The following is a 26,916-nucleotide window of genomic DNA, read 5'->3' as shown; positions in this document are numbered from 1 at the left end:
TCAGGGAAAGCCACCACACTGTAGCTATGCTTCTAAATGCCCTTGGGCAGATAGCCTACTACCTATCTGTGAACCTCTACAGTGCAGGCCATCTCCAACATCATATGTGATTATACAGAGTTTTCTGATCGTAATATACAATGTACATTCACCATGTAGTCAGACAACAGTTAAGTACAGCAATAGCATACAGACTACTGATACATAATCACACCAAAAGCCTATCTTGGAAGCTACTGGACATGTATAGGTTTCAGGCTTTGTATTGCTTACCAGTAGGTTACCTACAGGAAAGATGGGACACAAGCACAGATGGGATTCATGCCAGCAACAATGCCATACCAACTTGCATGTGTCAGCCTAAGGCTTTGGAATGCTGGACAAGGCTATTGGCACACCCATAGTACAGTTTTTAGCCAGGTCTCAGAGGTGGATCTCACCTCCATGAACTGCGGAGTAGCAGAACCAATGAGGGTTAGGTGACTCAACACCAGGAGTAGTACTCACAACATGCACGCACTCACAGCACCCCTCAGTATGGACAACATCTACATCTGTTCTGTGACTGGGACCTGTATAAGGTTCCTGTGAGCACACCAGCACTACCAGACTACAACCCATATCACACATTTCAGCCATTGTACATGGACTGGCACAGACATGGAGGGGGTGTATCCATATTCATCAGGGATACCTACACCTCCAAGTTAGTGGGGCAGCATGATACCTCTGTGATCATCCATTTGCAGCTGATATCAGCCACGACTGCAATGCAAACTGTGAGCTGCTACAGATAACCCTCCATGACCCAGGAGCACCACTACAACTATCTGGAGACAGTGTAAACATGACAGTCCTACCAGACACCCTGTTATTGATCAATGTCGGCTACCCTACACTTAACTGGATAACATACTCGAGTATGCACTTCCAGGCCTAGCACTTGCTGGGTTTATCCCGTCATATGGCCTGTATCAGTTGGTAGATGGACTAACGAGAGGTGAAAACATACTAGAAGTGGTAATCACTGACATGTGCAACAGGTGCACTACAGCAGAGGTAAACCAGTCACTGTTTAGATCTGACCATGAACTATTCATTGATGGTTTCTACCTTCAACCATCTCCCCCACACAAGGAACATACCGTGAATACCTTTCCTACAGCTAAATCCACAGTACTAATGACAGAGGTGGGAGGGTTCACAGCCCCCACGCTCAGGGATGACACTGCTCAAGATACAGACAGAATTACGAATGCACTCTATATGCACCTACAAAGATGTATGGGTCATGCCATCAATGGTAAACCAGGACTAGCTACTCCTACACAATGACACCAATCTGTTGAACCCCTGCATTATACAGGCTATGCAACAGAAGTAGTACAGTAGTCCAGAACAACAGCAAATCCCAAGACATGCAGACGTCCGTGACCAGTATTAGCAAGATGCTAATGTTACTCATATAATTATCTAAGGCTGACATCCACAGGTAAATAGGCATGGATTCAGAATATGACCACAAAGGCTTCTTTGGCTATGTCAAGGATGTAAGCAGTAACACACAGATTTACACTGTGCTGGTGCAATATTGTACAGAATATACTGACCCTACTGATATCACCAACACACTTGATGATACATTCGGAGCAAGCTTCACCCCCTACTGGGTCCACAACAATACCCAAAATGTACAGTATCCCAGACATCTGTGACATACAGGTGGTAATGGCCCTTTCAAATGGCATGACAGAGCATCAATGGTGGCAGATGGTGTCCCAGACTGCATCCTGCAGACACTACAAGACAAAGTGCCCCCCCCCGCCTAATTTAACAATTCACCATCAGACTCTACACAGGCTACATGGCTATTCACTGATGCATAGCAACAGCTATTACACTCCACCAAGGTGGTGACACAATTGACCACCCCATAGGCCTGAGTTGCCTGATCTGCATGGCTATGGAGCGCATCCTCATGGCACTTATGAACATGGACAATGGTAACCTCCAGACACTTGACCCAACCCAGGTCACCTTGATTGCAGACCATCCCTACTGAACCAGTTTGACATCTTACAGCCACCTAGACTTTAAGTGTGGGGTGTGGTAGTTCACACATACTACCCGGACCTCGCCAAGGGTTTTGACACCATTCCCCACTCAGGTATTATTTCTACACTCACCAGCCAGTACATACACCCATACATCACAGGTTGGTTTGCCAACAGGCTTACACACAGAACCCACATGGTAAGCCTAGCAGCTTCCAGGTCCAACTCTTGACCAGCCACAACTGGTGTTCCACATGACTCAGTCCTGTGACCCCTACTGTTTGCCATATACTTCTCAGAGGTACAGGCTAACACAGGTGGACTACAGCAGGCCATTTTTGGCGATTACTGCAGACTGGGAGTTATAACTGATAGTCCAGCTGTCAGAGACGTCCTTCAAGGGGCCTCACATAGACCAACACAGGTTGTCAGAGTGATGGCCTCCAGCTAAAGGCCACATACTGCCTGGTCATTCCATTTTGGGAAACTACACACACACATATTAACACATGAGTGGCAGACAGTATAATTTAGATGACGTAATGGGTATGTGGGGACTACATTACATAGTGATCTCTCCTTTGACAGTCATATGTGCAAAGTAGTTAGGACATCCATCTATGTAGGCCCTCTGATTACTTAAGGGTTCACATCTAAACAAACTTAGGTTATTGTGCCCCTTTACTCATCAGTCATCAATCACATCATTGAGTATGATAACCCATTTTAGATGTACCTCAGAAGACACATCTGACAGCTGGAAGGGCCACGAATGTACCTCGCATAGTGGGATAATGCCCTCAGACATGTGTCCTATGCTGCCAGCCTGCATAAACTCATGCATTACTCAGTGGCATCTCGTTTATTCAGGGATGATATTTATTGGCCAACAAAGCCGTGTCCAATCAGGCTTAATGGATATGCTCCACCTATGGGCATCCATGTCACAGTGAGCCACACACTGTAATGAGCTACACCTTGCTACAACCATAACTGGAAGATGCTCGAGTGACAGATTCCTGTCATGGGTACTCCCCATTATTTGAAACTACATCCCTGATTACATTATATAAAACCCCTCACTAACACTCCAGGGAATCCTTGCAGAGTGGGTGGGGAACAGTGGATACACCCCAGGGATCCCGCAATTGGCTCTGCTCCACAGAGGGACAGTTAGTTAATCAATGGGGTGGTGACAGCAGACACATTTTGGCTATGCTTATGACTGGCCTTGGGCAGTTAGGCATGTACCTACCTATGTATCTGTGAACCTATACATACAGTATGGACACATGCTGATAGCTTAATTTACTGTTCAGGTATTGACTTACCTTGTGCCAATTACAGTTGTGTGTACAATAGTTGAGGGCTGCCTATGTAGGATGCACACAGTAGACCACTTATACATGATAATTTACAGGTGGTCGTGTGTGTGTGCCATCCATGTTTGCTGTGTGTGCAGGTGGAGAAGGGTGTCAGTCCATAAGTGCATACACTGTCAGTGTGTGTGCTATACGTTCCTTCTTTGCCAAGGCATGGGTATACTGGGCATGTCACCGTCTGCCTACTGGGGCTGGCACAGGGTGTCCATGGTCTGAGTCCCTCTGTGCCTGTGGGGCCCTTGGCAATGGTGGTGGGCTGTGAGGGCCTTCACCATTCTGTTCCTACTGCAGCTGTGTCCGCAGGATCATATTGTGTAGCATGGTACATACTATGAAGATGTGGGCACATGTGTCTGGAGAGTACTGCAAGGCTCCACCAGATATGTCCAAGCAATGGAACCATGATGTCAGCAGCACAAACACGTGCTCTATGATGATTCTGGTTTCTGCCTGTGCCTCATTATGGCATTCTTGTATGGCTGTGTGTACATTTCTGATGGGAGTCATCATCCATGGTTCCAGTGCATAGCCAGCATCCCCCACCATGTGGCCATATGGGATGTCCCCCCTGGCAAATACCTGATATAGCTGTGAGGCATGCCAGATGTGGGAGTCGTGATAGCTTCCAGGGCTGCCAGCACACACATCCATGATAATGCCCTGGGCATTGCACACGACCTGGCAGTTGATGGAGAGGTATCCCTTGCAGTTTATGTAATGCCTACCCTGCTCACCGGGTGGTGTCTTGATGTGTATGTGCGTGCAGTCTATTGCACCCAGTTCCTTCGGGTATCTGCCACATGGACGAAGAGACGCATATTGCTGGCCAACACCTCCTGCGTTTGGGGGAAGTATATGTGCTCATTGTCATGTGGTAACATGACATCCAGGAACTGGTGGAGTACGCTGGATGCTGATGCTTGTGAGATCCCCATGATATTCCCAGTTGGTCTTTGAAAGGTACCTCTGGCTAGTATTCTCAAGCTTACACATATCTTCGTGTCCACTGGGATGGGTTCCCCTCTATTTCTGGCTCTGAGGCATGGCCAGCACAGCTCAACAAGTTGCTGTATGGTGTCCCTGTCCACCCTGTAATGGTCTACTGTCTCCAGATCATGTAGCCCCTGGTAGGTTACCATGGGTCCGAACACTCTTCTCCTCCTCCTGTGCCTGAGATGGTTGTCAGCATCATCCTCCACACCACCGTCAGTCTCCAACACATGCTGGTGAATCAAAGCTATGGCAGCCCCTAACATGTACATATTAAAAGTTCCCCGTCTCTATACACCAATGGTGTAGAGTGTCTGGGAATACACAAGTGTGTGGGGGGGGGGCTTTCACACCTTATACTATTGTGCAATGGATGATGCTGGTGTAATTGGGTGTGTATGTGCAATTCCAGCTACAGGGTATCTTAATTATGGATTTTACAGCAGGTAATGCTATTGTGGGGCCTTTGGTGTTGACTTACGCTTGGCTGCCATGATTCATCTGTTGCCCTTTACTTCACTTTTCAACCCAATTCCCCTCCCATTGTCAGGCATGCATCCAGCTGCCTGCTTTCTTGTTTTGTACTTTCACAACCCAGGATTGTGTTGTGAAATGTGTTATGTAGCTGATCTACTGTAAGTTTGCTTTGTTCTGCTGTGACAGTTCTCTTTTCTTTGCAGTACAGCACCTCCCATTTCCTGTTCTGCAGGTAGCTGCTAGCAGCCTTGTTAGCTATTGTCAATAGCCCACTGTGAGTTCCTAGGTGTTAATTATGCATTTGCACTCCAATTACCATTCTGCAGCATTTTCTTATTGTCTTCCTGTACCCTTCCTGTTTTAGCTATAGTGCACACCGCGCACAGCTGTTTACCGGGTTTCGAGTGCGTTTTCATCCATGTTCACATGCACTTTCGGTTACCTTGTGTGCTCTCAGCTAAGCAAAGCTATGGCTACTTCCACAGCCCTATCCTGCGGCTTTGCTTAGCAACAGGCAACCCGGATTAGCAATGCTCCAATGTGCTTACAGCTACGGTGGTGCATCCCTCTCTTGATGTCATGTTTACCTCCAGCCACACCTCGATGTTGTACTGCTGTGCTGTGTGGTACATCCTTACGCCGGCGGGGAGTTTGCGATTCAGTATTACTTGACTCATTTGCATGGCATTGACTACTAATTCCTAGTTACAGCGCAGAACACTGTCACAGACTCTTAGCAACCCTTGCGTCATGGTTGTGGTGTAGCATGCGTGCCATTGACTATTATGAGCAATTCATGAATTGTGTTACCTTGCAGTTTTATGACATCTAAATATATTTTCATTGTGATCCCGTTTGCGCACTGATGCACTGCGAATTGACTTTGTGCTTGTGTGGCCATGACATTAAATGCTATTTTTTATGTGTTGTGCATGTTTTTTATGCCATTGGCTATACATTTAGCCATTGGCATATATTAACATTATAATACATAAGTTTGGTCCACTTTCATGGTTCCAATTTTATGTTTGAAAAAATGTAAACCGTTTTTTGGTTTACATTTCTTCATGCTTACGCTACACCTGCACCACTTCATGAATCGCTATATATCTTCATTTGCATGCTAGCATACATGCACCGGGAGCTGCGCAGCTCTGGTGTACACTGGTAGTGCACATGGAAACAGCTCGTACCTGAATCGCTCGGCTGCCATATTTGGCGTTAGATCACCGACGCTACTCCTGTGCCTGGCGCAAGCTTCATGAATCCCGGGGAATGTTTTTAACAACAGTGTTGCCCTGTGCTTCCTTTTAGCTTTAATACAGTTCTTTGTTTCTAATTTAACCATAGTGCTATACGAATATACATTTATCAGTTTACTTATGTTTAGAATTGAACTGTTTTGCTGTGTTTAAATTCACAGTGTTTTGCATGTGTACTGCTTTGCCTCATACTGTGGCTGTTCAGGGTTTGTTATTTATTCAGATGTCCATGTAACACATTCTGCCGATTTTATTCTATTAATGCTTACAAATGTGTTGCTTTTCTGATTTTAATTTGAATTTCATTTTACAGGTGTGCTGTTCTGAATGTCTTGCCTACTTTACTTTATGTAGTTGCCTGCATTGCACAATGAGTTAATTGACTGGGGGGGGGGGGTGACACTTCAAGGCATGATTTGATTAGTGATGGAAACTATTGTGTGTGTATATATATATATATATAATTAATGGACATGCTCCACCTCAAAAAATCCAAGTCCCTTAGAGCTACACGCTCCAGGGACCTAAACCTTAGCACAAAAATAAATAGGACATGCTGGAGGGACAGATTCATTTCCCAGAGGCTCCCCTCACTCTGGAATAGAATCCCAATTCATGTTAGACATAGCCTCTCGCTGACCCTCTTCAAGCGAAATCTGGACGCGTGGATGGGAAATCGCAAATTCACCCCTGGGATCTCTTCTGTGTCCCTGCTAGACAGAGGCACAGTAAACTAATCTTAAAGGGTACCTTCTGTGACCTACTTTACAGAGGCACAGTAGGCTAATCTAATAGGGAGGCGGAAGCCAAATACACCTGGCTAGGCTTATAAATGCCCTAGGGCAGATAGCCTAGTATCTACCTATGAACCTATGAACCTATATATATATATATATATATATATATATATATATATATATATATATATATATATATGGGTCCACCACATATTACCGAAGCTCATATGACAAGCCCATATGACTGAGACCATAATACTGAAGATCATTTTAGCCATATGACCCGAAAACTCATTTGACCGAAAAAGCACTGGCAGGTATATGCCCAATTCCTCACTGTAGCGATCCTGGAGTGAGAATATTACGTTGGGGTGGGGCACAGCCCCCACATCGGGGTGGGGGTGTAGCCCCACATTTTGAAATAAACTTGCACTGATGTTATAAGTGTTCATGTATATTTAATGGATTCACATTAATATATTAGTACATAAACAATTATGTGGGGGCTATGCCCCCACACCCCCAACTTAATATTCTCACCCAGGGTCACTACAGTGGGGAAATGGGCATATACCTGCCAGTGATGGTTTTCAGTCAAATGAGTTTTCGGTCATATGGGCTGCGTAAAATGAACTTTCGTATTATGGTCTCAGTCAAATGGGCTTCGTAATGCGAGCTGTAATATGTGACCCATATATATATATATATATATATATATATATATATATATATATATATATATATATATACATACATTAAATGCATACTATTTTTCTACTTTGCATTAATATTTTCTTTATGATTTTTCTGTCATGATTACTTAATTAATGTTGATGAGGTTCCTGTCAAGATCTTCCTAAATATTCATTAAGATATTGTGATGCATCCCCAACTGGCTAGCGGTGGGATGTTAGGCAGGGTTTGCCTCTGCGTATTGGGATGTACTACAAGTAAGTTACTCCATTCAGTTTTACAATGCAGTAGATTAGGCCCAGAAATTCCACATAGTCAGGAATGATAGTGCTGTTTGCTTGGTAGGTTCTACTGAAAAGATAATTCAGGTCCTTGAAGAAGACTGTCCCATATACTACTACCTTACCTATATTAACCTTTAACCCTGTATCCATTAACATATTACCCTGGACCTTGAATACTCTGCTTAATTGTGTTTGTGGGCTGCTAAACCACAATACACAATCATCTGCAAACAAAGCGGTTAACTCCAGATATGTCATCCATTGCTTACTTCTACATGTATGCAATAACCTCCCTAAATATATAATAATAAGGGCTGCTGCCAACACAAATAGTAGCAAGTGATATCCCTGCTTAGTTCCCCTTTGCAGTTCAATAACCCCCAGATATGGCCCTTGTGATACACGTGTGCTGTAGAGTTGATATAAAGAAGTTGCCATTTGGCAATAAAATCCTGGAGGGAACTTATACTGAGCAAAGGTTTTCTTGAATAAAGGACCATTTGATAGAATCAAACACCTTATTAAAGTTTATCATTAGAGCTTGAGCAGGTATATTAAGTGTTTACAGATAGTTTAATTATTTTGCCAAAGTCAGTGTTACTTAGAAAAAGGAGCGAGCCTTCGAAATTCCTAGCCAACATCTTGGCATATGTCTTGAGATCAGTGTCAAAAAGGGATATTGGTCTTTAGCTGGCAGAATCATGGTTATCCTTATTAGCCTTCAGAATTATCAACTCCTCAGCTCTGAAAAGACTTAGGGAAACCCTGCCAAGATAAGGAGCTGTCTTTGTTGGTCTTCCAGGAGAAGGACATGTGTGAAAGAATTTTATTATTGGTACTGTGGTGCAGTGAGTAACACTGCCATCTCACAGTGTGTAGCTCTTGTTTATTTCTTGGCTGTGGATTGTTCTGTGTGGAGTCTGCATGGCTTTCCTGTATCTGTGCATATTTATCCATGTGTCTGGATTTCACCAAAACCCCAAAATAATCTGCATTTTTGTAAGCATTCAGTGTGTGTGTGTGTGTGTGTGTGTGTGTGTGTGTGTGTGTGTGTGTGTGTGTATCTTGTGATAGACCTGGCTTGTCAGGGCCAATGTCAGTATGTGTGTGAAAAATTAATATAGCTTGTATGTTAAACCTAGCTTTCTGGTCTAGGTTCAGAGTGTATATATGTGTATGTAAATAAAAATAATATCAGTGACGTTTATCTGTGGATACACACACACTTAATGGAATAGGCAGATCCGCAGAGCTTCTGCAGCCTGGTGGCCTGACATTCCAAACTGTATAAGTAGATTTTGACACAGGTTTAGTAGTGGTCTCTGCCCTAAACCCCATCTAGTATAATACAGCTCTGCTTAGAGCTGTATACAGAAGGTTGCTGAAGCTTGTGGAAGGGGAGAGGGGGTGGGGATGGTGTGGTCATTACTGCTATAATCCTGCTTACAGTCATACCTATAGGTGTACACAGAATGTTGCTCTAGCTTAGTGTAAGTAGTAGTCAGTGTGGTCATTGTTTCTTTAACTTTCTTGACACAACAAGGATGTCTGCAGAAAAGGTCACTCTATTTGTTTAGTGGGATTGAACTGTGCAGGAACAACTAATTAGAATAAATTACTATGACTGTCTTTTTTTACTTTTCTGATATATAGGTGGTTAATTTTCGGGCTAAGGAGGAATTATGAGCAGGTTGGTTCTTTCAAGTTTGCTCCAGTTTGATATCAGAGTGTCACCAAGAAGGATGAAGAGGCATGCTGCATATAAGACAGGCAGCATATTGTTGAAACATATGATTGTGGCCATTTCTGTCACACTCATAGTCTAATATCAGGCTGATACAAAGAAGGTGGATTTCTTCCCTTAGTCATAATTTTTGTTCAGGGAATCATTGAATCAAAACATTGGAAAAAGAACTGTAAAATGCACCATGGGACAGATAGAAAGTACCTGGCTTCTGGGAGACTGATTGCCCCCAGACACCCTGGTTAATTTGGTTATTTGTTTCACTGGTATTTTAGCCCTGTCTGCCCCGGATAGGGTATGTTGAAAGCATGCAGGATAAAGCAAATTTGAACAATAAGACTGAATTTCTTCCCTTACTCATGATTTATGTTCAGGGCATCACTAAATCAAAAGGGTATGGAAAAAAAATAAAATGTACCTCAGAAGATTTAAAAACCCTTTGGCTTTGGGGAACCTACTGGTCCCCAGACTCCTGGCTTAATTCACGCATACATACATATATACATACATACATACATACATACAAATATTTCATGCATGGGCATTAATGCCCTTCTAGCTTGCCAATATACCAAAGCACTTGTTCCCATAATAAGTATCTAGGCTGTTCTTAAAAATATCTAAACTAGTACTTGTTTTAATGTAATGTGGTAGTCTGTTCTATGCATCAGCTGATTTCTCAGATAACTGATTAGTACAGTTATTTTCACAAATCTATGTCTATTGAAATATGGTCTGGCCAAGTAGGGTATGTTGAAAGTATAGAGGAGAAAGCTGAAGAATAAGGCAAATTGTATGAACATGTAGAAATATGTAAAATGGATGATGTACAGAAGGTCATGATGGTGGCAAGGGACACTGAGGGCTGTGTGTGGGTTGATGAATGGGCAGCCCAGGTGGGTGGTATTATAGGGGTCTTGACCTAGTGTGCTATTTGAGTCTACTTCACCCTGTCGAAGGCCGACAATATCGAAGCTGATATTGTCGGCAACAAAATGTCGAAAGCGAAAGTAATCGTGCGTGTAAACAGAAATCACTGTAAGGGGAGATTTCCATTTGCTGCAATGTAGTGCAATCTCTGAGTTGGTATGTTTAAGTAGCAGGGGGTGTGGGGGTGCAGGGGGGCTTGCCCCCCTACATAGAGCAATTTGTGTTGTGTTTGGGTGTTTTTTTTTTTTTTTGTGTGTGTTCGATGTTCGGGGGTTTCGACATTTTCATATCGATTATGCTGTCGACAGTTTGAGTTTTCGACAGCGTAATATAAATGCTGCTATTTTACCTAAGGTCAGCTCTGTTCAGAACCAATTTCTGCTGTTTTGATCCTAGCTATATATATTATAAACTGTTTACATTTATTGTTTTCTGTTGACCTTTGCAGAAAGGTCTTTGTCCAGATGCATGTAAAATGCTGACACTGACAATGTATCATTCAATTTTGGAATATTTGTGAGCTTCCTATACAAACTGGGCATTTCAGCTGTATGAATTGTACCACTGCACATAAGTGTATGCATTGGTAGGCATACTTCTGTTAATGCAGCCCATGGATGAGACTACAGAAGTCATGCATGCATATGCAAACTGTTCTTAACCTCTGCTTTCTGCTGTGAATTAGATGCACATTCTGTAAATGTACCTGCTCCTCAGCAGGCATTAGCTCAAGGTATTGGTTACCAGAGCCAGACAGAATGTCATTACACCTCACTGGGTGCAACTCACTCCCTGGTCATTTCATTTGTATTCATACTTGTACCTACCATGGAGGGAATAAGCTTTGGTGCAATGGGAATAAACAGTTCTTTCACCTGCTACAGTCATCATACCTGTGAAGGTTGGAAAATACCAGCTTTTACTTGGAAGAAAATAGATGCTTGGACTGAGTCAGGGGATGAGCTAACATTCCTAACTGGTATTCCCTGGTATGGTGATCTGTGCAGGAACATGTATAATGACCTGCAGAAGTGGAAGGTAAACCAGCTGGCCCAATGGGTGACAGAAGATCAGAACAGGAGACTAGAGATGCACTGTAAGAATTACATTTCCATTTCCACTGGACTAGTAAATAATAGGCATGTATTGTTGAAGTTTACTACAAAATGTTAAAGTGCTTACTAATAAATGTGTAATTAACACATGACTATGTCACAAGCATGACTACTGTAAATGTTTACAACAGTTTGTATATCTCATAAACTGAAGAAGGAAGTAATTTATGGCTTTTATTTCATTTTTTTACTATAAATTCGTAGAAAATGTATACAATTTAGTCATAGCACTTAATTATGAAGCATTTAATGTTGCTGCTGCCTGCTGCTATTACTTGTGTTCCATCACAATATCAGTAACTCAGTCTGATGATTCAGACAGAAACATACTCATGTAACTTATTACTTAGATGTGGGACATGTGTGGTGGTAGTGATAATGTGGGACATGTGTGATGGTATTGATAATGTGCTGATAATGGGTTTTGAATTTCTAGAACTTCAGAAGCACCACACACTTCAAAGGGAAGGAGCTGATGGAAGAGGGACTTATTAAGTTACATATTGCTCATTAGATTTGCATAAATGCCAGCTACAATGCCCGAGCCTATGATCAGTGCCATAGTTTTACTGGTTTGCCTACTGATGAAAATATTAGTGTAATAGCGTATAAATATTAACAATGCATATGCACATATTACAAAGGGAACAGTATTGGAATTAATTGACTTCTGATTACTGGTAACATTTGAAACTTGTCCTTATCCACAGCTACTATCAGGTCTTCCTGAAACAGACTATCTGAAAAGTTGTTGAAGCGGCAGACTTTTTTCACCAGAAGCGTAGCTGGCTCAATCAGCGTCCTGTCCAAGTATCAAGAACTATAACCTCCAACCCCTCAGATCAAAAACAATAATAAATAAATAAATAAGTTAATAAAGCAAATCACTGTTTTAAGCTACCTGCATTGTAGCAATTGGGTTATTAAAGTTACATGCACACCAGCTCTTCAGCTGAACAGAAAAAAAAATGAAGTGAAAAAGAAAAAAAGCAATTCACTGTAGTGATTAGCTTATTATAGTTAGATCCATGCCCACCCCTGCTCTTCCATTGAAAAGCAAAACAGAAAAAAAAATAGTCATTCATTCTACTGGCACAGCTACCAGGTGACCAGATGCATGACAAGCCCCAAATTCTATCCTGCCGCAACCATTCAGGTCCATTTCAGTGACCTGGTCCCAACCCTTCTTCCACATATTTCTTTTAATAAAAAATAATTTCTTCTTTTAAACTGCAGTAAAAACTAAATGAAAAGTCCAGCCAAGCTAGAACTTCCAATGAGTGACCTCATGTAACAGAGGCACATGGAATATATGCAAATGACCCTTATGAACATCAGGTGCTTCAGCTATATGGCAATTCTGATTGCCAATGACTTTTGCAGGCCAATAAAGCCAAACCCCACCAGCTATGGATATGCATATTTTGGCCTTGTTATGACCTCGTCAGCATAGCACAAGCAGAGTGGTTGACTAAGCATAAGAAACACAGGGTTGTTATACTCAGCTGATGTCCATTATAATTAGGGTGACTGCAAAATATCCAAACTAATAAATTAAAACAAAGAGCAAGAAAGTCACATTGAAAAAACAATCATTAAAAACTAAATGAAAAGTCCAGCCAAGCTAAAACTTCCAATGAGTGACCTCCTGTAACAGAGGCACATGGGATATATGCAAATGACCCTTATGAACATCAGGTGTTTCAGCTATATGGCAATTCTGATTGCAAATGACTTTTGCAGCCCAATAAAGCCAAACCCCACCAGCTATAGATATGCATATTTTGGCCTTGTTATGACCTCATCAGCATAGCACAAGCAGAGTGTTTGACTAAGAATAAGAAACACAGGGTTGTTATACTCAGCTGATGTCCATTATCATTAGGGTGACTGCAAAATATCCCAACTAATAAATTAAAACAAAGAGCAAGAAGGTCACACTGAAAAAACAATCATTAAAAACTAAATGAAAACTCCAGCCAAGCTAGAACTTCCAATGAGTGACCTCCCAAACCTCCTGTAACAGAGGCACATGGGATATATGCAAATTACCCTTATGAACAGCAGGTGTTTCAGCTATATGGCAATTCTGTTTGCCCATGACTTTTATGTTTGAAGTCGTTTTAATGGACAATTTTAGGCCAATAAAGCCAAAGCCCACTAGCTATGGATATGTATATTTTGGCCTTGTTATGACCTCATCAGCATAGCACAAGCAGAGTGTTTGATGAAGCATAAGAAACACAGGGTTGTTATACCCACCTGATGTCCATCATCATTAGGGTGACTGCAAAATATCCCAACTAACACATTAAAACAAAGAGTGAGAAGGTCACACTGAAAAAACAATCAGTAAAAACTAAATGAAAACTCCAGCCAAGCTAGAACTTCCAATGAGTGACCTCCCAAACAACCCTGTGTTTCTTATGCTTTAATTTAGTTTTTACTGATTGTTTTTTCAGTGTGACCTTCTCACTCTTTATTTTTCTTTTAAACTGCAGCAAATAGTTGCTACAGTTTTGGAGTTCATGTTTTAGATAAAAAAGTCTTGTTTAAACTGTAGCAAATTGTTAGCTACAAATGTAACAAGCAGCTGCTACAATTTATACCAAGCCTGCACGGAGCTCCATAGTGCTCTTCAACACTTTAGAACATACACTGAGCACTACTGTACTCAGGTTTCACCACAAATGCAATACCATTGCAATAAAGAGAGATTGAGATTGGCTGAATGTATCCCCGTGCAACCACTTAATGCTCAGGACAGTTGCTCTCCCCCATGCCATCTGCTAGCTACACTGACTAGAGCAAAACCTCAGCAATACTGCATATCAATATCTTTTGCATTTGAATTTATCCATTAGAAAACTTCAGTACTGCTTGTGACAACTTCATTTCAGTTTCAAAATAATTATTTCCCTTTTCCATGGATATATATAACAATTGTTTTTGCAAGACTGATGCCTTACCTACTGACTAGGAAGACAATAAGCATAAGTGTTTTTAAATCTGGAGCATTTCACCCCAGGCCTCTGCTGAAAACAGGCTCTGTGGAACCTAGTCGGACTTTCCCCATCAACAAAATGTTAAATAAATAAATAAATAAAAATATCCTACAGTTTAGAAGTTTGTATTTACAGAGTTGCATATTTCACTTCCTAATAAATGAAGGCAAAGGGGGAGATTATATAACAGCAAATTTATAGCTCTTTATACACACTGTAAAGACACATATTTTGAGAAAGAATGGTAGAAATTTCAGCCGAATATATTACGGTTGCTTTTATTTAAAGTATTTTGCACAGACTGGAGTCAATTACTCTCAGTAACTCCCTTTTTTACTTATTTTCACATCTCCCATTGAGATAGCTGCCAGTTGTGGCCTGTACCTAAGATGGCAGGCAAAGATGACCCTCACCTCATTAAACATGATTTACCATTAACAAGAATAGAATAATAAAAATAAAACAAATCAGGTTATTTAACCATAAAAGACAGCATGTATATTGTTAACACTTTATAATTATGGATAAAATGAGAGTTATGTGATTTCATTCCAGATGTTGATACAGCTATTCATAATGAAGGAAATGTAGAATCTGAAATACTTCTAATTCTGCAGTGCTAACTGACCTGGCATTTATCATTATTTACTATTGGAATAATTAGTTTCTTTCATATCTTTTAGTAGTGCCTCTTTAAAATTTCTGAATAAAGATATCACTGCTCTTATTTTTCTGTGAGGTAAAGGCATTTTTGTTGCTCTCTTTCTCTCTCTCTCTCTCGGTCTCTCTTTTTTCCTGCAGATTAGAGTGAACCTAGGGCACCTTAAGTACAGTTCACTCAGGTGGAGTAAAGACTGACACCACCCGCTGTCCTTCTGGGGACTACTTAATAGGATAGGAGCGTTTTTTTTCTCCCCTGTTGGCACTGTCAGAAGAAACAGCCTAGAAATCTACCATCTTGAGTTGCAGGCCTTGGTGGAAGTTGTAGTTGAGAAGGTGGTGCAAACGTACTGCAGTCCTTATGAACATCTTCAGTGGAGGAAATCCTTGCTGTCCCAGTTGGCTCCAACCTCAGAGCTACCAGAGATTTTGACCATCCCACTATCAGGGTCATCCCACCCATAAAGATCAAGGCAGGGAAATCTATAAGGATTTCTAGACACAGGTGATGCTGGTTATGATGGCCTCATCACAATTCCCTTTGTGTCTGTCCATCATCTGTATATTTGCCTCATCTTCCAATTGTCAGTCCAGCATACTGGTTTTGTCTGGTTTGTCATCTTTTATGTTGATGTGAAGAAATGTAACTCTTCCCTAAGCATCTCCACACCATACTGTGACTTCTTCCCTTCCTTATATAAAAACATGGGAGTCAATCCCCAACTAAAAATGACCAATCCTCTCCTGCCTCTCCCAACACAATCCACTTAATGCCTTCCTTTTTTTGATTTCTTTATCTGCTTTTTTTCCTCTTTTTTCTCAATTTCCTAACTTATAACAGCCAGAATACGGTGTGTGGACAAAGGCACCTTTTGAGTGAAATGAAGGTGGGTAAATTCTCAAGGAAAGCTCTTGTGAGGCTAGTGCATGTCTATGTTTACCACTAGCTGTTGAACTTATATGGCAGTTTTTGTGACCTTATGAACACCTGCATCATTGTTCTTAATTCAGTTTACATGTAATGTTCTGATATGCCAGATGGTAGAGGGTGTTCCATCATTGGCCTGAAAACTAAATGCAGCACAGATCTTTCACAGTTACCTTATTCACATGGATGTATAGTGACAATATTTACACATCCATCTTACAAATTTATAAAGCATTTGCCAATGAATGCCACCAAATAACCTTACTGCATTTATAAAATATACACATTTTTTAAAAAGTTTGAATTTAAGTTTATGTGTGATAATTAAATGTGTGTAGTGCATTTTAATATAAAAAAATCCCTCCACAATTTTTAAGAAATGGATTGCTATGCAGCATAAGTGTTGTAATTGTTTATCTGTGTAGAAATGTAGCATGAAATTTTCAGGCAGTCTTTTAAGGGACACTTCTGTGTTATACTTTCATTTCTTAACAGGTACCAATACTACACAACATCTCAGCTGCAGTCTTTCATGTACTGTTAACATTATGAGACAGGAATCATTTTGCAACTAGCTTAAAATCATCACCAAATCATTCATTTTCAGTATAAAATGAAATTCATTTGTGGGAAGTAGCCAACAATAACAGTAGATTTGTGAGTAGTAAAATCACTGCTGAAAGAAATTACATATATGATTTGGAACTCAGTGTCGCATTTAAATTTACAAGACCGAAGTAAGTAAATGTATACTGTATATTCCTAAATAGTAATAAACCATCACCAGTTTACTTAAGATGATACAGTTAACAGTTTGACCATTGCCTTATTTAACTTGGGTTCCATGGAAATTTCAGCTCACATTTAATTGCTATTTTAATATAAATTGATATTTATGCAGTATTTTACTTTTCTGTTACCTCTTAGTTAAATGCTCAGAAGACACTTTTCACTGTATGTGTGTGTGTGTGTGTGTGTGTGTGTGTGCGTGCGTGCGTGCGTGCGTGTGTGTGTGTGTGTGTGTGTGTGTGTGTGTGTGTGTGTGTGTGCGCGTATCTGTGCATGCATGCACCTATGTATAATCTAACTCCTACGTTACAGGATTACAGAGGCTATCTGTTCCTGTGAAGACTGTGATTTTCTTCACATTATTCACATTCCATCAATATGTATACACACACACACACACACACACACACACACACACACACACACACACATATATATGTGTGTGTGTGTGTGTGTGTGTGTGTGTGTGTGTGTGTGTGTGTGTGTGTGTGTGTGTGTGTGTGTGTGTACATTGCTTTGTGGAGTTTATAGATTGATTTTTATATAATGTTCTTTTTCTGTTTTGGATGTCTTTTACAGTTCCTGATTGGGTAGTGTACAAACATTTGACTGTTTAGTGCTTCCATTATTGTAAGGCGTGTTTAATTTATATCACAATTGTTATGTCTGTTTTGCTGTATTTCTCTTTTAATATTATTTTTTTAATTATATATCCCCCCTTTGCATACACTCCAGTTGTCCATCAGCTGCTGTACGTCTGCTTTCCTTCCATTTCTTATCTTGCTGTCTCTAGTAGTACTCACTACAGCCAGGACCTCTCCACCAACAGGCTAGTAAAGAGAAGTTGATAAGAACAGAGCATTGGCAGAAGCACCTACACAACCCTGTATGCCAGGGGATTTTTTTTTTTTGTATGCACTGTATGATTGGAGCTATTAAAATTATGTGCATCGCAGTGTGCCCCATCACTTGCTTTATTCCTCCTTTCTATGATGATTTTTTAATGACAATCTGCCCTAGTAATTACAACAAAGCTTCCATAAACAATGCTGTGCAGATCATGGGTAGAATCCCAACTCTCATGCCAGGAGATGGTAAGCTAACAAAAAATATGCTTCTAATTCCATCCCAACTGCCAATCTCTTCTTAAGCCTTAGCCACTAGTCAAACTGTGGTCATGTGTATCTCATTCAAGATTCTGTCCCTCTACACCATAGAAGTAGGGTCTTCATTCTTCATTTCTATGCAGATTTAGTAATATATTTGAGTTGTTGCTGTCTGTGTCTAGTGCTTTTTTTTGTATTTACTGTTTTTTTTTGTTTTGCAGCATTTCTGTGTTTGATAGCTTTCTCTGCTAAGTGATTTTTTTCAGAAAGGTGACAGCTTGTTGACTTTAAAAGTCTTTGTGGGAGAAAAAATATTTGACAGAATGTGAGGTCTAGGTGACCTGCACTAATTTTCTCAGATTTTATGCACAGAAAAATAGCAGTCTAACTGGTCACCATCCAGGCCCATGCATGCGCTCACGCGCACGTGCAAACACACACACACACACACACACACACACACACACACACACACACACACACACACACACAATCTGTATGCCATACTTGTTCATATACAGAAGTATACCAGATGCATGAATGACAAATGTAAAACTAGTATTTTGTTGAATGCAAAGGTTAAAATGCACAAAACTTGACTTTTACAAAAAAAGTGTATGATAATTGTCTTGTTGGGTTAGTAGCACAGATGTATAAACACATAGTTATGAACCATTTAACCTTCTTTCAGATAGTGGTTTGAGCACTGAAGGAGCGGACTATGTAGAGAAAAGATTTGTTTATTTATTTTCTGATATATTTATGTCTACTGCTGTAAATCGTAATATAACTGTAAAACAAAATAATGAATAAAAACGCCACACCACCAAGGTCTTTATATGGCTTAACTATTTGGAGCACTGTAACAAACCCAAATAGACACTAACTCATCAAACACAAACCAGATAGCATGTTAAAAATATCAAGACTTTATTGAAATAACAAACTAAGCTCTTTTGTCCCTCATTATTAATGGGAACTTCATCACAGTTAAGACCTGTAGATTCTAAATCCTCATGTATATAACAAAAATTTCTCCCTTAACATACATCCGCACTAAACCAAATGCATCATATATTTAAAATGATAAGCACATCCTTGCCTTCAAATATAAAAAAGTTAATTACATTTGACAAACAGGAGGTGACTATTTGAAGAGGACTATTGACTTGGGTGAGTGGTTACAGTACAATGCTACTTCTTCACCTCTCCTTGCTACTAAGGACAAACAAGGTGTTTTATTGTTTAAATAACTTTACAATTTTGAAAATAAGTTGACCAAATTTTGTGAACTACAACTGGAAAACAGCTATTTTTGTGAGTATATTATGACTGGGGTTGTCCCCAAGAGATAAAGACTGTGGAAATTTCCTGTCAGACTTAAGGAATGGTCCATTTTATACAAAGAACATTTAGTTTTATTTGATAAACATGGTTTTGAACTTTTGGAACATAAAACATAAAAATTTGGCTGTTGATGAATTGGAAAAGGACATTAAATGTTTGGACAATTCAGTTTGTTAGGACTTATTGTTATAACAATATGTGAATGACTATTACATGGTGTTTTTTAAAGTTGACACGTTCGAAAACACTAGCAAGATTTATAAAAAGAAGAAATTATGATGTGACAGGGAAGACTATGCTAAAGAGACATCCAACCCTAAACCTAGTGGTTGGATGCAAAAAGGTGTACATTCGGAGGATACGGATTCATTATATTTTCCCCCAATACATCCAATGAGTTCCCAGACCCTTTAGACCATCCATTGCTTCATAGGTCAGAGAGACTTAAGAACAAATAATCAGGGGAGGAACTGACAACAGACCCTTTTGGGATTTAATGGGGGACACCTACAGACCCCACATCAAACACGGGGGGGGCAAGGACGCTTCAAGTCTGGAGTTAAGAGACCATAATGTGACCAACTTAAATGGGGACTTTAAGGTTTATAACTTTAGTTCAGTTGAGATTATTAGTGAATATGCTGACCTTTTTAAGAAGAGGATGATATTTGTACCATGCCAAGCTACCAGTTTGTCTCAGACTTTGATCAGTTTGAAACCATACACCAGGAAATTAAAATTTTCTTTATTTGTTGATTCATTTAGTTTTGATAACAATGTCCACACTAATAGAAGACCAAGTTTATATAATCATCTTTTCACCCAGCCGTAGCCCAGAAAAAATATCTGAGGTGGATATTAGGCAGGTCCTTAGAAGGAACCCTAGGAAAGTGACAACAAAATAATTCCATTCAAAGTAATAAGGTTAATAAAACCTGATAAAGTTGGAGAATTAGCTGTTAGGAATACCTTTGATTACAACTGTAAAATGGAGTGGATTTTATTTGATCAATACAAGGAGATCGCGAGAAATGAGTTGAACCTTGCATACTCTAAAATTGATAATGTTTTGTATGACTGATAATTGACTAACGCATTTCTGACAAAGACTACAAATACCTTAAGACTGATTACCCTTGTATCCCTAGCATTCTTGAAATATCTAAAATAAACAAAAGTGCTCTTTATCCTCCTGGCTCCAAAACTTATGGAATGGCTAAATATGTTGACATCAAACTCAAAAATGTACTGAAAAGGGAGAAACATGTTTTTAAAGATTCCAGGGAATCATGAGTTGTGTTGGGGTCATTTGTTTGATAATGATCTTATTTTTGTAACAATAGATGTTAAAGATCTTTTTCTTCCATACTCCATACTTTTGGTATGGAATGATTCCACTATTGTTTAACCCAAGTAAAAAGTTTTGATACCAAGACAGTTAAAGTTATGGGTACCCTTATGGAACTAAGTTTAGATAATAACTATATTTTATTTTATTTGAGGTCTGTATTTACAAACAGTGGACTGTAGTGGCAATGGGAGCAGCATGCGCCCCTATTTTTGGAAACATTATGATGGTATATTGGAAGACAATTTTGTGCTCCAATCAGGATATGAGAATTATTGGGTCCTATATGGTCAATATCTGTTTTGCACTGTTATTTTTTGGAAGAATACTGAAAGTAGACGTTTGTAATTTTTGCATTACATTAATAGCTTCACTAATTTTTTGAAGTTTACTTTGATTAAATCTAATAGCTGTCTCCATTAATTAGATGTTGAACTTAGGAAAGACAAAGACAATGGGCAGTTTACATCAACCATTTACACAAAACCAACATTTTATAATTCCATTTTACACTTTAACAGCTGTCATCCCATACACCAACAGAAGGCATTGGTCAAAGAAATATCAGTGAGGTTGGCCCGTATGATTTCAGCGACTGATATTTTCAGCGCTGAGTGTAATATTTTAAATTCAGTGTTAACCAATAGGGGTTACCCGGAGGATTTTCTTCACAAGATTTTTGTTGAAGTTATTGTCAAAAGGGCCAAGAGGGTTTATTTACCCCTATTATGACAAAGATTTAATGAAGGCGTTCCAATCAAATGTCTGTTAACCCAAAACATCTCTTACAGCAGTGATTCCAACCAGACTGGTCCCTTAAAAACTTCATCGAAAGAACATCCACACTTTCTATAAAAACAAATAATAGAAGGGGCATGTATAAATCTGTCAGATGCAAATATACTTCCTATAATTCAGAAGGAACATTTATTAATATTTATGAATATGGAAAGATACAGAGTCCTAAGAATTGTATCTATTTTATATAGAGTTTAGTCTATGTGGCTCAATGCAAAGACTATCTTTCTTTTTATATTGCGTAAACTAAGAGGACTTTCAAGGGCAGGATTTATGAACACCTTAGAGATATAAGGAAAAAAGATCAGCAGAATGCCTTATACAGACGCATGCAATCAAATATAGGGTAGTCATTTTTTTTGTTGTAGACATGATTGATCAAGTGTGCAAAGGAGGGACTTGGAAGATTTTATTAGAGGTCTGGAAATTACAATGGCAATTGAATACTTGTGCAACCAACCCCTGGGGTATCAGTGACTCTTGTCATTGTCAAGTTTCCATTGCTGTGTACTTAAAACAGCACAATGGTGCAGCGGTTGTGTTGTCACCTCGCAACAAAAGGCTCTCCAGTTCGATTCTTGGCTGGGGAGCCTTCTGTGTGTTGTCTTTATGTCCTCCCGGCATTTGTGTGGATTTTTTCCAAGTGCTCTGGTTTCCTCCCACATTACAATATGTGCATCTGGAACATTTCTCCCCGAGCCTCTGCTGAAAATGGCTCACAAGTTAAAAAACAACAAATAATGCACTAATAAAATAAGTAACAAAGGGCCACACCTCCAAAGGCAAACCAAAACTTTAATTGTTTGCGAGCACTTTCATTCACTCAAATCAAATTAACTTCTTCAGACAAATTCAAACAGTAAAACCCCTCCTTATATAACCAAGAAATCATATGACCAATAAAATGCATTACATCACAAGTTTAAAACTGATTGTTAAGAGGCATATACATATTTATAAAGATATTTACATATACTTTAAAAGAATTTTTTAAGCACAAAGTGGAGAATTATTAATATATAAAAAATCAAAAATGTGCATCCATACAAACCTATAAGTACATAAAATATTATATTATCTTATAAGAAAGTTCTATACTGAATTTCATAAATTCATTCAGTGTAATAAACTTTTAAGCTTGAGTAAACACATAACAGAACACTGCTCATTAATGCCTGGGTAACTATGCGCATTTAAGGTAAGTTGCCACCATAACTCTTGTCTTTTGAGTAAAATAGATATATGACCACCTCTAGGGCCCTCCATCACCTGGTCGATCACCTTAAATTTAAAGTGGTGTCCAGGGTTGTCCCTAATGTGGTTGGCCAAAGCATTATTTTCTCTGTTTCTATTTATTCACCCAGGGGATCACGTCAGTCGCCCTGCTAGACAGGGGTCCAGGGAAGTAAATAGTGTGGGAAGAAATAGCCAGGGAATTGTTATGGCTATGCTTGTATAGGGGGTTCCGGCGTGTAGATCGCGAGACAAATGCCCGCGAGCTACATCGCCGAAACCAGAAGGCCGCAGCACCGCTAAACCGTAGAGCGGTGCTGCCAAAACGTAGTAACGCGGCGGAAAGATGCGGCGGTGGGAAAACAGACAAAAGCAGACGGCCCCTAAGGCAAACACGCAGGCCGTCAACACACAGCGTACACGGCCGGCAAACACACGTGGATCGGCGCGAAACACAGCACAACGGTAGTGCTCCAAAACAGTTGCATAAGCAGTCATAAAACCAAAACAGTTGCATAAGCAGTCATAAAACCAAAACAGTTGCATAAGCAGTCATAACACCAAAACAGTTGCATAAGCAGTCATAAAACCAAAACAGTTGCATAAGCAGTCATAAAACCATTACTTACCCTCACAGCCCCAGTTGTCCACGCAAACACAGCAAACAGTCCCGAAGCAGGGAGTAAAGTCCCCAGCACGTAGAGCAATGCACAGCACACTTTACCCGAGAAATGCTGCATAGAAAAGCAGGTCATGTGTCAGGCTAAACCCTTAAAGGTACAGACAAAGCAGTGTCAGGGTCAATAGACCACACACACTATAACCTGTCTGTGTACTAGTAGTAAGCATGTCACAGCAGGGTGTCTGTAGTATAGGACAAACCCAGATAACAGGCATGCCTGCAACAAACAGTACCTACCCTGCTAGAGCCCCTGAGTGCAGTTGTAGGTGTGAACATGCCAACCTGGTAAAGCATGACACACTAACCCAGTAGCAGGGGATATAGTAGCTGTAACCCATCTCCGACTCCACAGTAGAGTAAGACATGCAGCATCTGCTAAACACGTCATGTTGTCCCTGTTACAGGAGTATAGACAAGTACCCAGCCCCATGTAGGAAGACAAGGGTGCAAGACAGAGGTACCTCCCTAAGTAACATCTGCCACTTAAGCAGACACCAAGCCCTAAACCGTGATTGGCTGGCAGCAACAACAGGGAGTTAAAGGGGGCTGGCACAGTACACACAGAACCTGTGCTCAATCAGGCATCGTGGACTCTAAACAGAGTACAAGCATACGGCAACCCCAGGGATGTGTTAACTGCAGACATTGCAACCATAGGGAAGAGACAGTCAGAGACGGTTGGAGTGCACAAAGCTGTACAGGGCCACTGAGACAGACAGAGTTACTACACACGGTATAAGACAAGGAGGTGTAAACCGAGTGGCCTACTGTCTGGAAGGGACTGTCTCCAGGTTCAGTAGTATATCCCATACCAAGCTCCACCGGCTGTGATGGATTCTGAGAGACCATCTACAAGTGCTGCAACCATGCTGGAATGTATGTATCTGTATAGCCCTGGTCTGATTGGCAGCAGATACAGCACAGTGCCCAGCCAGCGTGGCAAACCCATGCTGGTGGTGGAGGGTACCTCTACCATTTGGAACGTGAGACACCACCAAAAGCGGTACTGGGCATGTAGTGAGCGGAGAGCGAAGGCATGCAGAGGGCGTGCCATCACTGTTTGCCAGGAAGAGGGTGAGGAATTGCTGAAATCACTGCCACACCAGCACGGCCCAGATGCAACAATGGCACAAGTGGCTACATTGCGAGCAGAACTGCGGCAGAGGCGGTAACGGTAATGAATTGCGAGCTTGGTAATGCAGGTGTGCTAGGCACAGCAGATGACAATGTACTGCAGGAGATGCCTTGTCGTGCGACCCTTGAAGAAGCATCACCAGGAATGCGGCAGCAGGCACGGGCATCCATGGCTACACCTCCAGCAACCCTTGCAGATATTGATGCCAGCCAGTATCCACTCCGTGGTGGCAGCTTCATCCTTCGTAGAAGGTCGGATATGGATGGTACCGCTTCCTTGGTAGTACTTACTACAACACAGAACCTGACTGACCTGTGCAGGTCCGACTTTGTTCTTGGTGATGGCACCTTTCCCACGGGCGATATCTGTCGCCAGCTATATACATTACATGGCTGTATTGGCACCCCACCTCAATGAGGGTCGTACCCCTGGTGTACTGTCTCATGACACGGAAGTCGGAGTCTGCATACACCACTTTGTGGGAGGTGCTGAGGGGTATGGCAGCTGACCAGGGATGCACTTTGTCACCACAGTATATCATGACTGACTTTGAGAAGGCAGCAATTAGTGCCAGCCGGAAGGCATTCCCTAGGAGTATTCTGAAGGGATGCCTATTCCATTTTACACAGATCATCTGGCGACAGATCCAACATCACCACCTTATCGCCTCTATGGCACGGACACTGCTTTCTCCATTGCCATTCGCAGCTGATAGCGTTGGCATTCCTACCTTTGGATGATGTTGTCCCTGCATTTCTGGACATTGTGGCTTCCTTACCAGAATGTGCCCAGCCGATTGGTGTATTTCTAGACCATCATTATGTCCGAGGCCGACCATAGTATGCATCCCGCTGTTCAGTACAGACACGAATGCCATCGTCATACCCTCTGCGGTTCTGGAATGTGTCCGATGTCTCTGAGATGGACTTCCCACGTACTAACAACCAGGTGGAGGCGTGGCATCGTCGGCTGAAGGTATTATTGGGTCGTCCTACTGTACAGCTAGCTGACCTTCTGTGTGTTCTGCAGCAGGAGCAGAACCTGACGGATACCCGACGTGAATCTCTTCTGAGGGGGATGCCTGTAACACCGCGTAAGAAGGCTATTGTAGTAAGGGAGCGTCGCCTAAAGCACATCTTACAACATAAGTGTGACTACACTAATGTGCAGGATTTCCTCCGTGCTGTGGCACATTTCTACAAATTATGATGCTGTCTGGGTTTCGTATGCACCAAGCACAACACATCACATTGCATATTCAATTAATAAAGGCTTTGCCCATAGCACACGGGTTCCATGGTACCACTTTCATGCCCACGTGGCATGCCATCCCAGCAGAATTTTCCAGTAACAATTGCACATGGTGGCTTCTAAGGGGGTGCACAGTGTATTACTGTGGTGGTTTGTATCTGCCACCTGTGGTTAGGGTGTAGGGGTTCCCTCAATTTTGACAGGGAATTGTCCACAGTCCTTTGTCACTGCAGTTAAAATGTCATCCTGCCATGTGTCCACATCCAGCTGTCTCACAGGTGGGTGTCGCACCGCCTAGGTGCCTGGACCCTTGTATAGGCCCTAAAGCTGATAGCCAAGTACCAGCCTATGAACCTATGAACCTATACTATAAATGTGTTCATAGATTCTTTCTTTGAACCTACAATAGTTTTTTTCTGATATAAAATGCCACACAGAGTTGACATCTTGCCAAATATACCACACTTTTAGAGTTACAATCATATCTAGCAGCGAGTGAAAAATGCCTGTTAGCAATTGTATAGTCCCTACCTATGTTTCTATATCTGCAATAGGCACAGGCTTCACATTTAACCATTCTTGGGCTCCTGTTGTACAATGTATGCTCTTTCTCCAATATATTTTTAAGTTAGCTCCTTTTCTATACACAGCTCTTGGTAGGGTGCCCAATTTAGATCTAAGATCTGTGTCTCCCATAAGGATACACCAGGCCCCTTATGGACTCACCATAAGGTGTGTATGTAGTAATTAAGCTGACAATATATCCATTCTTATCCCTATTGTTATTACTGTGCATTGGCATACGTATGTCAGCACTGTTACCCTCAGTGGTGGCAGGGCTAAACATATGAACTAATAAGGCTGGTGGTCCCAAAATGGGTGAGAAGTGCCCCTCCCTTCTTTTTATTTGGACTTCTTTTATGAGTCCCTGCAGTAACACTTCTGGGTAGCCCCTTCTTTCAAACA

This window comes from Protopterus annectens, chromosome 8.part0 (assembly GCF_019279795.1).
Source record: "Protopterus annectens isolate FY-2018-M chromosome 8.part0, PAN1.0, whole genome shotgun sequence".
In the NCBI taxonomy this organism is placed as follows: Eukaryota; Metazoa; Chordata; order Ceratodontiformes; family Protopteridae; genus Protopterus; species Protopterus annectens.
This window is presented reverse-complemented; position numbering follows the sequence as displayed.